The sequence below is a fragment of the Lutra lutra genome, chromosome 1, assembly GCF_902655055.1.
Source record: "Lutra lutra chromosome 1, mLutLut1.2, whole genome shotgun sequence".
NCBI lineage: Eukaryota > Metazoa > Chordata > Mammalia > Carnivora > Mustelidae > Lutra > Lutra lutra.
The window spans coordinates 63,141,337-63,155,221 of record NC_062278.1 but is presented as its reverse complement, the minus strand read 5'-3'; the positions used below and the strand labels follow the sequence as shown (position 1 = coordinate 63,155,221).

The window sequence follows — 13,885 nt, the reverse complement described above, 5'->3', positions numbered from 1 at the left end:
AATTCCTTCTCTGCAATTATAGCCCGCAGCTTGCAAGTAGATACATTGTTTTTTACTGGTCCTGGTTGTGTGTTTTTTTGTTTTTTTTTTTAAGATTTTTATTTATTTATTTGACAGAGATCACAAGTAGACAGAGATGCAGGCAGAGAGAGAGAGAGAGAGGAGGAAGCAGGCTCCCCGCTGAGCAGAGAGCCAGATGCGGGCCAAGACCCTGGGACCACGGACCAGAGCCGAAGGCAGAGGCGCAACCCACTGAGCCACCCAGGCGCCTCAGTTTCTTTTTTCTTTTAAAGCTCCCCGTTTTTTTCCTCTCTCAACTGGACTGCAACTTTGGTAACAGCTGATATTCGGTTTTATACATCTATATCCCCCATTGCCTAGTGCAGTATGGAAATGATACATACTAAAAATAAAAATCAGTTGAATGATGGGAGAACTCAGTTGTTGGGCCATCTGGGTTTCCTGTCTCTACTTTCATACTCATTGTGTGACCATGGGCAGACCATGCAACCTGAATCCCTGAGCATGTTTCATCTTTCATTAAAACATATATCTCCTAAAGATAGTTTTGAGTACAATGGATCTTAATCTTTTTGTGTCATGGTCCCAGCTGAATGTCTGATGAAAGACAAGGACATACGAATGTCATCCATATACACACACAATATAACATGTTGCAAATGATTTCAGGGGATTAAAGGATCCTCTCAAAGCCTCCCCCCTCCCTCCCCCCCATTTCACAGGTCTATGCGATATTTAAGTTTCCTTGTAGGTCTAAGAATGTAAGACTGAAATCCAAGATGTTACAGTTTATAAGCTGGTATCTACCTAGAAAGAGTGTATTAGCAATTTCCCTTAAGGGACCCCAATAGTTTCTGTTGAATCCCTAGATCACAGTTTCCGAGGGACCAATTACATGGAGCCTAAATTAATCCTAACGTCACTACCTGTGGCCTTGGCTGACTTCCAGGCTCAATCATTGTTAATAATGTAAGGACTCAGTAATCTTGCTGAGCTACATGGTAGGCCAAATAGAATAGTCTCTGACTCCCAAAAGAGACTGCAAATCATTATGTGCCTCTCTCGCTGGTCATAAAACATGTCCTATTGGCCCATTAATTTCCTTTATAAAATCAGAAGTGTAATGCCACGGGGGGGAAAAAAGTTTCCTGATAGCTTTAGCCAAAAGGAACCAGAAGCAATGGTGACTTTCTATTAGGCACTTACTATGTGTTCAATAAAATACCATAGTGGGCACTTCACACGTGATCTATGTAATGCTGAGAACCACCAGGTTCAGCAACAAGAATATTACGTTATTTCAGAGACGACAAAACTGATGTTGACCTAATGGCATAAAGCTGGTTAGAGACCAGGCCTTTCATTCAAACATAGATGGGTCTAATTCTAACACCTGTGATCTTCCCCTTGCACCGCAAATCTCTAAGGAAGAGAGTTGGCTAAATCCAGGGCTGCTGCAATTCTCTGCCTACTGTTGCAGTATCCAGTAAGCATACTTTTTTCTTTTGTAGTACTTATATACTCTTTGAGATACTTTATTTTGGATCGAAAAAAAAAAAAAAGATTCTCTTTATTTACTGGATGAAAAGAATCTTTTCCATTGTTCTACCTATGGACAGATGACAGACAATCCTTGTTTCTATCATCTCCAATTTGAAGATCTGCCCAGGGGATTTCCATATGGGAAGAGGGGAGCATTGAGAACCATTTATTTCCAATTATCAGAAGAGAGGGAAGGCAAAATGATGTTCACTGAGGAGCTATACTATGCCAGTTTCTCTAAATATGTTACATTACTAAATCCTCACAACAACTGTTTGAACATCATGTTATACCTCCATTTTAGGAATGAAGAGACAGACGGGTTAAAAGAGTCATGACAGCCACACAGGAAGAAACCTGGGGATAAACCCAGGACCCAGTACTGTCTGCCTATGGCGTGTATTACATTAAAAAAATATTTCTGAAATATGCGCTGGAATCTATAATGGGTTTGTATGAAAAGAGCCATGCATGGAAACTTGTGGGGTAATGAAGCTCGACTCCTTTTTCCTTCTGCTGCCTGGAAGCAAGAAACACCTTGGTTTCTTGGTGGCAGAGGCTGCACTGGGGGGGGGGGGGGGCTGATGCTGTAGAGGACCCTAACAACAGTGAACCCAGGCTGGGGGCTGGGGGGGCAGGTTCCTCCTTGGGGACCAGCCCCATCTGCCACTTCAGAGACAGAAAATCCATTTGCTAGGGAGCTCTTCAGGCCTGCTCTTTGTGAAGTCAAGAACAGAGAGTGCTAGAGATGGAAGATACTTTCAAAACCGTATCCTTTTATCAGAGGGGAAGGTAAATGTGTCCTACCCATTCCAGAGCGCATATTCGATCTAAAGCTGCAGGGCCCCCGTCTCCTGGTGCCTAGCTCTGTGCCTCTCCTCTGCTGGTCCCCGTCTCTCCCAGTCCTGCCCCACCCATGCTTCATGCTTTCCTCTCTTCCTTTTTTCTACTTATTCTTCTTTCTCTATTTCCTTTCTTATTCTTTTTGGTCCCCTGATACTTTCATTTCCTGTCCTCATCTACTTTTCGACTCCTTTTTTCCTCTCCTAGTCTCCAGCCTCTGTTCTTTTTCCCTTCCACTTCCTCTCTCCTCTTTGTTCACTGAAGGGTCCCCACCCATACCCTACCTGGTTTTTCTGGGACCCCGACTTCTTCTCATACTTCAACCAATTTCCCTTCTGAGCCAAACCTCCAGTTGCAAAGTGTCTGGGTGCCTGGCTGATATTCAGAAAGTCATTGAAAGGAGGTACCTGATTTATAAAGCAAAACAAGTTGGGCTGTGAGCAATACAATTGGATTCTTGGCTTCAAAACCCATAAGTTTTATCGTGGGTCTTCGAATTTGAAAACTGAAATACTTCTGTCCTTCTCTCAAGCTGCATATGAAGTGCAAAGTCACTGACACAGGAACATGCGGGGTGTGTTCTAGAGACATTACAAATACAGTGTAGCTAAAGAAGGGTGATGAGGGGCAGAGTGGAAAAACATTAGATCAGAGAGGTAAGCAGAAGTCAGATCCACAGGGCCTTAGAGGCCATGGTAATCCTTTAGATTTCACTCTAAAGGTATACATTTGTAGGGATACATTTGTAGCTTTGTATGAGTGGTCTTCAGAATAACCCGCTATACTGGGATCCCTGGGTGGCTCGGCCGGTTAAGCATCGGGCTCTTGGTTTCAGCTCACGTCATGATCTTATGGGTCATGGGATGGAGCCTCACGTCTGCTCCACACTCAGTGTGGAGTGGGATTCTCTCCCTCTCCCTCTGCCCCTCTCCCTTAAAATAAATAAGTAAATCTTAAAAAATAAAAAAAAAGTTTAATTAGAAATTTTAAGAAGAAATCAAAGCCCCTCAAACCCTAAGCCTAGATTATCAAGGCATGATTGAATCTACTCCTTTCACCCAGCTGGGCTGTTTCATACTGTGATTGTAATCATTCAAGTGACATTTAGGATGCTAATCTCTGGAGTAAAATAAGAACTGGCCCCATCGCCCATGGGTGTGTTTCCCTTTTAGGCATCCTTTTAGACAGAGGAATAAATAGTTATTATCCACCATGGCTGAGGAGTGGAAGGAAGAAAGCGGCAGATTATTTTGGAATTTTTGAGACAGATTTTGGGCTTAGCTTTCTAGAAATATTTTTTTTGGTAGATATTTCAAAACTGCATGGATGGAATTCCTTAAGTGGTATCGCATCACAGAGGATGTTTTGTTTATATAATTATGCTGAAAATTGGAGTAGAACTAAAAAATATTATTGCATTATTAATCTGTTTCTTTTTCTCAAAGACCAAGAAGCTACAGATGCAGTAGTTTTATTTAGCCTTGGTTAGAAACCCCGGGTGAGTTCCCTAACTTCCATTTGTTTACAATTTGCAATATGAGCAAATGCTTATAGATTTCAACCATTCGAACAACTCCTATTTGAATTTGAACAACTAGAATTTGAGCAATTCCTATAATATATCTGGGAAGCGCATCTGTTGATAAACAATTCAGGCTACACATAGAGTGGACACCTGAATGAAAAGATGAATTCTGAATTATGTTCAGTGGCGTCTGAATCATGCCAACATTCAAGGACTTTCGAAATTGGCCTTAAGTGTAGAACAATAATTTTCCGTTATTATTAGTTAGAATGTCAAAATTTTACCAAGAGCCAGAAACAGTTAGTGGAGGAAAAGGGGATTATGGGATAGCGGAAGACCCAGATCCTTGCTCGCCTGATTCAGCAAGACAACCCAATTTCCAAAAACCACTTCTGAGGGGCTACCCCATGGGATTTCAGGGCTCTAAGGAACACAGTCAAAATTCACTGATTTAAGGTTTCAAAGCAAGTTTTTAGAAAATAAATTTTCCTTGGATGTCTGATTTACAAAATAAATTTGGCATCACTTCAATACTGTTTAGAATTAAAAAAAAAAAAAACAACAGAGCATTGTTTCGTGTACTCAACACCATGCTGAGAGGCTACTCAGACCAATTCTATCTGTGACTAAACAGTTGGACTATAATAAGGGGGAGTGTTATGTTGACCTTCTAAATAATACACATAATCTAGTATAAATCAACATGGCTGCAGGGTCCATACTTATCATGAAAACCAGCTGCAGGACTGAGAGGGACAGGTCTGCACCTGACATTGGCCATTTTACTGGCCATGTGTAAAAAGACAGTAAGAGAGAGATTACTTAATGTATTTCCCATTTACAGCGCAAGGATAGAAGCAGAGTAAAAGGAGCCCTGGGCCTCATATCCCCCTGCCATTCTCAACCAGATAAGCTAGGTTTGGGGGTTTTGTGTATGTCTATTTGAAACTCATTTGAACAAACAGTACCCTGGCTAAAAACTTTTTAAGACTTCTGTCTTCAATAATTCCTCACTAGTCTGATCCCACCTTCTGTGGCTTCATGGTGTCACAAAGCTCTGCCTAGGAATAAAAGCATCATGCTCCCTAAAAATTAGTATGAGGAAAGGAAAGAGGGCAGCGTTTCCTCTACATTAAAGGCCAGAAAAGCCAGCATGGTCATGATTCAGTCTGAACCCTGAATTCACCACTGGAAAGATAAAAAGTCTTTCAACTAATTAAAAAGAATCTGCTGAGATCACACTTTTGAGAGCAATAAATATATCAATTCCTTCTGTAGCAACTATTTTCCTAGTTGTATAGCAGGTATGATTCCGAACTTCACCCTTTTCCTTAACCTTTGGTAAGTGTACAGTGCATAACAGAAATCAATGCAAATGTTAAAACTAGTTCTCAAGGCATGTTACACACACACACACACACAAGTTTGTGAGTGTTATAGAAAGTTATTTATGTGCTTCTATACCAACACACTGGGAGCTGATGACTACTGTTCCAGTATTTTAGTCACGAAAAGTAAAGTGTATTAACTTCTAGAATATATTCATTTGGGGTATGATGAAGCTGGCTCACACTGGCTACTGAAAGTAAGTTGTTAGCATCACTTCCCATCTGTGTGTTCAGTGACAACACATTGGTAGCCTGAAATCAGCTACGATGGGAGTATTTATACCACTGAAATTGGCAAATACTACAAATCAGGGCTTTTTCAATTTGGGTTTTTGTTTTGTTTTGCTTTGGAGAGCCAGTTTACTAGTACATCACTGCAGATATCTGATAAAGCCATCAATCATGAACGATTTATGGTTTGGTTTGTTTGCTTGTTTGTTTGTTACACTGTAACCATATCCATGTGCAATCATCAGGAAACTCAGGGCCAATGGCCAGACAATGGCTACAATGAAGATAGGGAGAGAGTGACAAAGAGAAACATTATTCTATAATACCTGAAAATGTGATAAATGCTCCTTCTAACACATCTTTCAAACTAATCCTCTGGTGGAGACTTCTGATGTGAGGCAGCCAGAGTTCCCAGATTAATAGGAACATGAAAAACTATTCATTTATTGTGTGATACTCTTGCAAAAACCTGCTCTATCAGAATGTTAGGAAAGTAGAGAAGGATTTCAGTTCATAGAAGTTCAAGAACAATACGCAATTTAACAACTGCACCCACCTTGTATCCAGACCACACTCAATGTAGCACAAAAACAGTGCTACATCTTAAAGATCTACCTTTCTGCTGGGCTGAGAAACATCCATAAATAGCTAATCAGAGAGTAGCAAGATTTTGCTTCATTTTTACCCTCTGCTTTTCCTTAAAAACTGGCAAGAAAGAGGAAATTGACCTGTGTTTTTCAAGGGAAGACAGGTTCTTTCCACCTAGCCTAGTTAAACTTTCCAGGTGAAAGGAGAAAGGAGGGAAACAAACATCTTCCCCCTGCTGCTTTTCTTTCTGGAATGATCTGATTACACTGATGGGAAAATGCGGCAAATGCATGGCTGAACTTCGTGCTTGCTCAGCCCTTTTAACTGGACAAGAGACAGTTTCATAGAATATTGCCCTGTCTTTCTTTTTTACTGAATCCGTGAGAGTTTATATGTAGGAAGAAATCTTTCAACCTTCCACTTCAGCATTCCTTATGGTCTGTAGCCTGAACAGCTCACAAGCCGTACACAAATTATGTTTATACTGCTGTGGGAAAGGAGACTAGGCAACAGGAGTGGGAAAGCCCGTTTTCTGGTCTCTGTCCCAACACTGTGGGCTTGGGAACATATTAACAATTCATCCTATAGTGGGGCACAGCAGGTTCAGGAGACTCTTAACACCCTGTGAAGATTACTTAAACATGTCAGATGAGGAAAAGGAGCCAAGGAACCTGGCAGATCATTCCTTCTCCGGGTGTTCCTGTCACACACTGGCACGAGCCTCACACAGGTCACTCACGGGGCTGGAACGAAATTAATCACCTGCTTTCAGAAGGAAGCAGCTTCGGTTTCCTCTAGTTTTCAATATGTTTCTGAACATGAAGCAAAATGCTCACTCTGGTCTCCGAATGGCTTGAAATCTAGCTACCTCAGGGATGACGTATGCCTCTGAGTAACAGCAAAATTTCCAGCAAGCTCTTTATTCAGCCTCCAAAACAGCAGAAAGGTTGATAGCAGCACAGCCTCCTGGTTAAGCACTTAGAATCTACCTAGAGGTTGGCATGTGTCATAAACGGGAATTGTCGAGCTGTTTTAGAAATAGTGGTGATCCTGAGAGCCTCTGTCCGAACATTTTGGTTCCATGAAAGGGTAAGCTCACTCCCAGAGAATGCAAGGAATTTGCCTGCCCCAAACATTCAGGTTAGAATCCAGTCTCTTAGGTCAGTTTAGGACTTTTTCTATTATAATACCATTTTTCACTTATTCTTAATTCATTCATCAAATACTTACCGGCTGCCTCCTACTTCCCATTGTTACAGGAGCCAGGGACTTGACAATAAACAGAACATATCATGGAACTCTTTCCTCCACTATGGATTCATCTTCAATAGCTGCTGCTGAATTAGGACTTGAGTTATTTATATTTTTGTGTTAGTTCAAGTGAACGGTAGTTTCTCAAGTTTTGGCTTTCTTTTTTTAGTAGATACATCTTGTCCTTCAAGACTCAGCAGAGGTGACCTCTGCCCCAGGAAGTCTGCCTGGGCTCTTTTCCCCTATTTAGCCTACACAGAAGTCTCATTTTCACACACTATAAATTTCATCATAGATAGCCTCTGTCCTGACTCTTGGCACCCCCAACTCACTGAACACTCACAGACACATTCCAGGGACACACCCACCAGCCGAAGCAGGGCAGGGGTGCTCTCCACACAGATCCCCTGAGAGACTCACAGGCATTCCCAGAGCCATCTGCCCCCCCCCCCCACTCTTGGCTTCTTGATGGCCTTAAGAGTGGAAAAACATGTAGTTCATTGTTCTTCAGAATTTTCTCTGACAGCCTGAACTCATGGGCAGTGCTTTCCCTATATGTGAGATCTGTGTACGTGTGTGTGTGTGTGTGTGTGTGTGTGTACATATGTGCTAGTGAGTTGGCAAAAGAGTGGGCTACAGGCATAGATACATGTCTGTACATAGATATGCTTAAACATGTCTAAATTACATTTTTCATCTCTTCATATCCCAAAGAGAAGATTCTTGCAAAGCTATATAAATGTTCATCTCTACTCTACCTGAGAAATACACACATTCACCATGCATCAGCAAGAAGGGACTATTTTAGGGGAATGCCTTCTGGTTTCTATTACAAAATCCAGAAGTTTCTACTAACTAATACTGGAAAACAGTTAAAAAAAAAAAACTAGCCTCAGGGACTTACTTGACTATATATATGCCTCCAGGAAAGAACATGATTTATAAGAAAAAGCAACTAGCCTTCCCAGGGTACTTTTTCCCCTTGAAGATACCTTAAAGATGGTATTCTATTCCAAACAGAATAGTATGAGATGATCAAACTGAAATCTTTTATCTTTTACATTCCCTTAATTTGTGATTTTGAAGATTGAAAATATGCGTAAGAATTACTAAGTACTCACAACTAACCTGTTCCTCACCTGCACCAGCTCTTCTTGGAATGTTTGAGAGCCCAAATCCAGCCACTTAGGTCTGTTACCTAATTTCACTCATGGTCTAAGATTCAATTTCTGTGGCTGTAGAATGAATAAAAGAATTGAAGGAACACTGTATTGGGCCTATCCATATAATTCTTATGCTTTAGTGACTCTCCTGACAAAATTTTTTAAAATGCTTATCAACCACAATTGTCTGGCAGATATGCAGCCATCGCTCTACACAGGAATCCAAGGCTTTGTGCACTCTTGGAGCTGCTTTAATTATTTTAATAAATAAGATGGGTATAAAAATAAAAAGTGAATTAAGTCTAAGATGACAGTGAAACTATTAACAGCAAATTATGGCCACTGTAGCTATAGCTTTGCATCTCAGAGACAGGGTCAGGAGAGAGATAAACGAGAATCTAATGATATCAGAAAACATCATTGTCATCTCCTCATTTTCAATCTCAAGTATAAGGTGGGTTAGAAAATTTCATTTTTTGGGTTAGAAAATTTTCTATTTATTATTCTAATAAATAAATAAATAAATAAGCTTTATTTATTTATTTATTTATTTATTTATTTACTGCAGTCTCCTGGGCTTTCAGTGTAACCATAAACTTTCTTAAACCTGACTCTTCCTGGATTCTTTGCCTCTCTATTTAGACTTATTATCTGCCCTGTCCCCTAAACCCACTTTCTAATAGTTTAGAAAATAAGGGATTGCAGGAAAGCAAGGAGGGTTGAGTAAGACGCCATGTGGCCACACTTGAAAGACACGTCTTCAGTCTATCCCTGCATACCTGCCTTTTGGAACTAGAAGGCAGAGCAGACCTAGTTGAATACACTTACTTTGCAGGTGTGGACCTAAGCCCAGAGGTGGAAGGGCTGGCCTGGAATCACAGCAGAACCTGAACGAGGACCCAACTCTCTTGACTGTAGGTAGCGTTCAGTCTATTTATGCTGAAAATACAGAGCCCTTGCACCAAATACTGCCCGTAAGATATCAGATCTATTAAAAGCATGGATTTTATTCATCATCTTCATGAAAACAGTTTATGGGCAATTCTTTTAAATAAGCCCAGAAATAAATTATTTGCTTAGAGAGCCAAGCTTTATTACTGTGAGATCAATAACTGGCAAAAGCTGTTTTGAAAAGGCAGAGATTCAGATTTTCTTGCTTATAGGAATTGGTCTGAGGTTCAGCACCTGATTCAGTCATTGCCTTATGACACAAAGTTCACACATGACTAAGAGGGTTGGCAAAACGGACACATCCTCTCACACCCCTCCCTCCTCTTTCTGCATGCTGTAAACCATATCATCTTAGGAGACCTTCAAGGGCTCAGGTTCTGTAGTTTGAAGCAGCACCACTGGTTTCCTTCTTCCCCTCCTTTTATGTCTGGTTATAGAAAGCTTTCCATTCTTTATTTAATGAAGCTATGACTGTGAGAAGAAAATAAGAGTAATGACCACTCAGTGCTTTCTAGTCCATTAAATTGAGTGCTCTCCTCTCTCTCCATGCTTAGCCAAATGGACTGTGTAACCCTTGCTGCTCTCAGTTCTGTCTCCTCCTCCTCCCCCTCTTAATCCTTCTGGAATCTTGTGTGCATATGTATGTGTGTAGAGAAAATGAGAAAATATATTTTATGAATATAACTAGCATCTGAAAGTCATCTGTATTTTAAGAAATACTCTTTCATTTTCAATTCCAAATATAGCTCTACAGTTTAAAATTAGCAGAGCTACTTACATGCCTTTCTGATTATTAGCTTCCTTTATGAGGCAATAGTGATTATTTAATATGAGCTATGAAAGAATAGATGAAAGTTTTCAAAATGTGAGTTTCTGGACTCTAAAACATCTCCTCTTATCTTTTGTCAGCTTACATTTTTTAAATTGAAAAGAAGAGTGATTGCTCTCCAACCTGCTCTGTCTATTAAGTTCTTCATATTATTTTAGTCACAAGTAGAAAGGTACTGGGGCCCTTTAGAAATGTACTTGCCGGGCGCCTGGGTGGCTCAGTGGGTTGAGCCACTGCCTTCGGCTCAGGTCATGATCTCAGGGTGCTGGGATCGAGCCCCGCATCAGGCTCTCTGCTCAGCAGGGAGCCTGCTTCCTCTTCTCTCTCTGCCTGCCTTTCTGCCTGCTTGTGATCTCTCTCTGTCAAATAGATAAATAAAATCTTAAAAAAAAAAAAAAAAAAAAAGAAATATACTTGCCAGGGTGCCTGGGTGCCTCAGCGGGTTAAAGGCTTTGCCTTTGGCTCAGGTCATGATCCCAGGGTCCTGCATTGGGCTCTCTGCTCAGCAGGGAGCCTTCTCTCCCCCAACCCCCTCTCTGCCTACCTGTGATCTCTGTCAAAAAAACAAATAAAATCTTTAAAAAAAATTTTACTTGCCAAAAGGGAAGAAAAAGATGTAAGCAGAATTTTAAAAGATACTAATTTTGACAAGCCAAATTCAGGGTAGGGATAACCTAGAACCCATGAAATTACTTTCATCTAACTGAGATCTGAAAATTTCACTTTCTAATGTTCAGCTCTCCCAACATATTCAATGGAGTCAGTAGTACTTCTGTTAAGAACAACCAATTTTAACTGATTAGGCTTAATAAGACAGTAGTATTTTATGATTTTCAAACTAGGAACCCCAAACTCAGAACTAGTTTAATATTCTGAATAATTTGGGGTGATGGAGCTATGAGGGAATTATGGCCAGGAGTATAGGTAATTACTAGTTACTCATCTGTAAAAGTGATCACTCATGATTCCTGGACAAGAGCCTAGAGGATCCAATTATACAAATGAAAGGGAAGTTCTTAGATTAAGACACAATATTGGGGTTCTTAGATCTCCTCCTTGTCTTTGTTTGTTTGTTTTTTGGACTAGTACTTGTAGTGGTATCGGGGTTCAATGTAAGGCTCAGCACCTGGTTCAGCTACTTGCTAGCTGTTGAAAGTGATTAGGTGCTATAATCTCTCTGAACCTCAGAGGTCCTCTTCTGTCAAAGTACTTATACCACAGAGTGCTCTTGACTAAATAGGGGTAACCCCCATATAGCAGTCAGCACAGGGTCAGACACTTGACAAATACTCCTTAAGTGCTAGCTGTTACAAAAACCATGCATTTTAAATCTTGAAAAAACCTTAAAAGCCAACTCTCCCAGCCCCTCCTCTTAAAACTGGAACCTAGAGAGAAACAATGACTTGCTTAAAATTCACAGCTGGTTAGCAGAAATATTGAGGTAGAACCCTAGTTTCCTTATTCTAGTCCAGTGTTCTTTCCTCTGCATCATCTTACTGGGCACACAGGACCCAGAACAGCCCAGGAAAGTTCTGGTTGGTGCTGTCCAACAATAATCAAAAAATGTCACAACTGCTAAGAAAAAAAGAAAATGCAGGAATTGATAAAACTGCACCTTAAAAGAGATGTAAAGAACTGCAAGGCTAGGGCACCTGATTGGCTCAGTAGGTTAGGCCTCTGCCTTTGGCTCAGGTCATGATCTCTGGGTCCTGGGATCGAGGCCCGCACTGGGCTCTAGGCCCGCACTGGGCTCTCTGCTCAGCAGGGAGCCTGCTTCCCCCTCTCTCTCTGCTTGCCTCTCTGCCTACTTGTGATATCTCTCTCTCTCTCTGTCAAATAAATAAAAAAAAAAAAAAAAAAAAAAAGAACTGCAAGGCTAAAATTAAGGGGACGATATAGAGTCCTATCAGTCTGACCCTTGGTTCATCACTGGCTGTCTTTGGGCAGAATATGCATTACTTTGCCCCTATTCTCAGAATATAAAAGCAGAAAAGAAAATATTTTCAAGTGCCATTGGATCGTTGTCAAGAAAACGCAATAAAAATGATTACTCGGGCAATATAAAAATGCTCCATAAAAACTTAATAATCAACAGTTTTAAGCGGCATGCTACTGGGTATCTGACAGGGGGCCCATGTTTTATAGACAACATTTATGGACTTGTACAACCCAAATTTTCACTCTTTGGGAGTTGTGTATAAATTTGGAAAATGGTTGAAATCACATTTCAAATCAAAACTGCTTATGAGGCACCCTGCCATAAAAGTGTAAATATCCTTGGGAAATCTCACATCTAACAGTGCTTGGTGGAAGAGGACCTGTCCTTCGGAGAGCTAAACATGTTATGGATGGTTACCCTGGGCTGTAGGAAAACTTAGTTTGGAGGAACAGAAAGAATTACCCCAAATCCAGAAACATGGGCTGGACACTTAAGTATGATTCCAGAAACTATAAATTTTGCATCCATTCTTTTGGCTAACAATTTGGCAATAAAGACACATAATAAAGAAACTTTTTTTTAGCATGCTTCACATTGCATAAAGCACTGTCTCACTCACATTTCGTCCCATGATGCCTTGGCATACAGAAGTAGTCCTTACCTTCTTGAAGAATTTAATTTAGTTGAGATTATTACTATGATTGTTTTCAACACCATTCCCTAAATTTCACCCCACACACACTACTGGATCGAGACTCCTTAAGATCAGTGGCCATACCTTACTCATCTCTGTGATCTTAATGCCTAGCACAGTAGAAAGTTAATATAAATGGAAGGAAAAAAACAAAAGAGGAAGGAAGGGGGAGAGGGAAGGAGGTAGGAAGCAGAAAATGGAAAAGGAAAAGAGGTGTGACAATGACAAAACTCCCCTGTTTCAGCATAGGAAAAGATGCTCAACATCACTCGTCATCAGGGAAATACAAATCAAAACCTCGATGAGATACCTTACGCCTGTCAGAATGGCTAAAATTAACACAGAAAGCAACAGATGTTGATAAGGATGCAGAGAAAGGGGAACCCTCTTCCAATGTTAGTGGGAATGCAAACTGGTGCCACCACTCTGGAAAACAGTATGGACGATCCTCGAAAAGTTAAAAATAGAACTATCCTGCCATCCAGCAATTGTACTACTAGGTATTTACCCAAAGGATACAAAAATAAATATTTGAAGGAGTACATGCACCCTGAGGTTTATAGCAGCATTATCAACAACAGCCGAACTATGGAAAGAGGCCAGACGTCCATCGACTGAAGAATAGATTAAGAGGAGGTGGTATGTATATATAACAGAATATTACTCAGCCATCAAGAAGAATGAAATCTTGCCATTTGCAATGACATGGATGGAATTAGATGGTATTAAGCTAAGTGAAATAAATCAGTCAGAGAAAGACAAATACCATATGATTTCCCTCAGATGTGGAATTTATGAAACAAACAGATGACCATATGGGAAGGGAAAAAGAGAGAGAGAGAAATAAGCCATAAGAGACTCTTAACCATAGAGAACAAACTGAGGGTTGATGAAGGGAGGTAGGTGGGGGATGGGCTAAA

The 13,885-nt window shown here is 40.6% G+C and overlaps 1 protein-coding gene across 1 annotated transcript in view; it reads right to left on the bottom strand.

Annotated features, from left to right (window-relative positions):
- GAP43 (growth associated protein 43) overlaps nucleotides 1-13,885 on the bottom strand; it is a 67,444-nt gene that overhangs the window by 28,948 nt on the left and 24,611 nt on the right.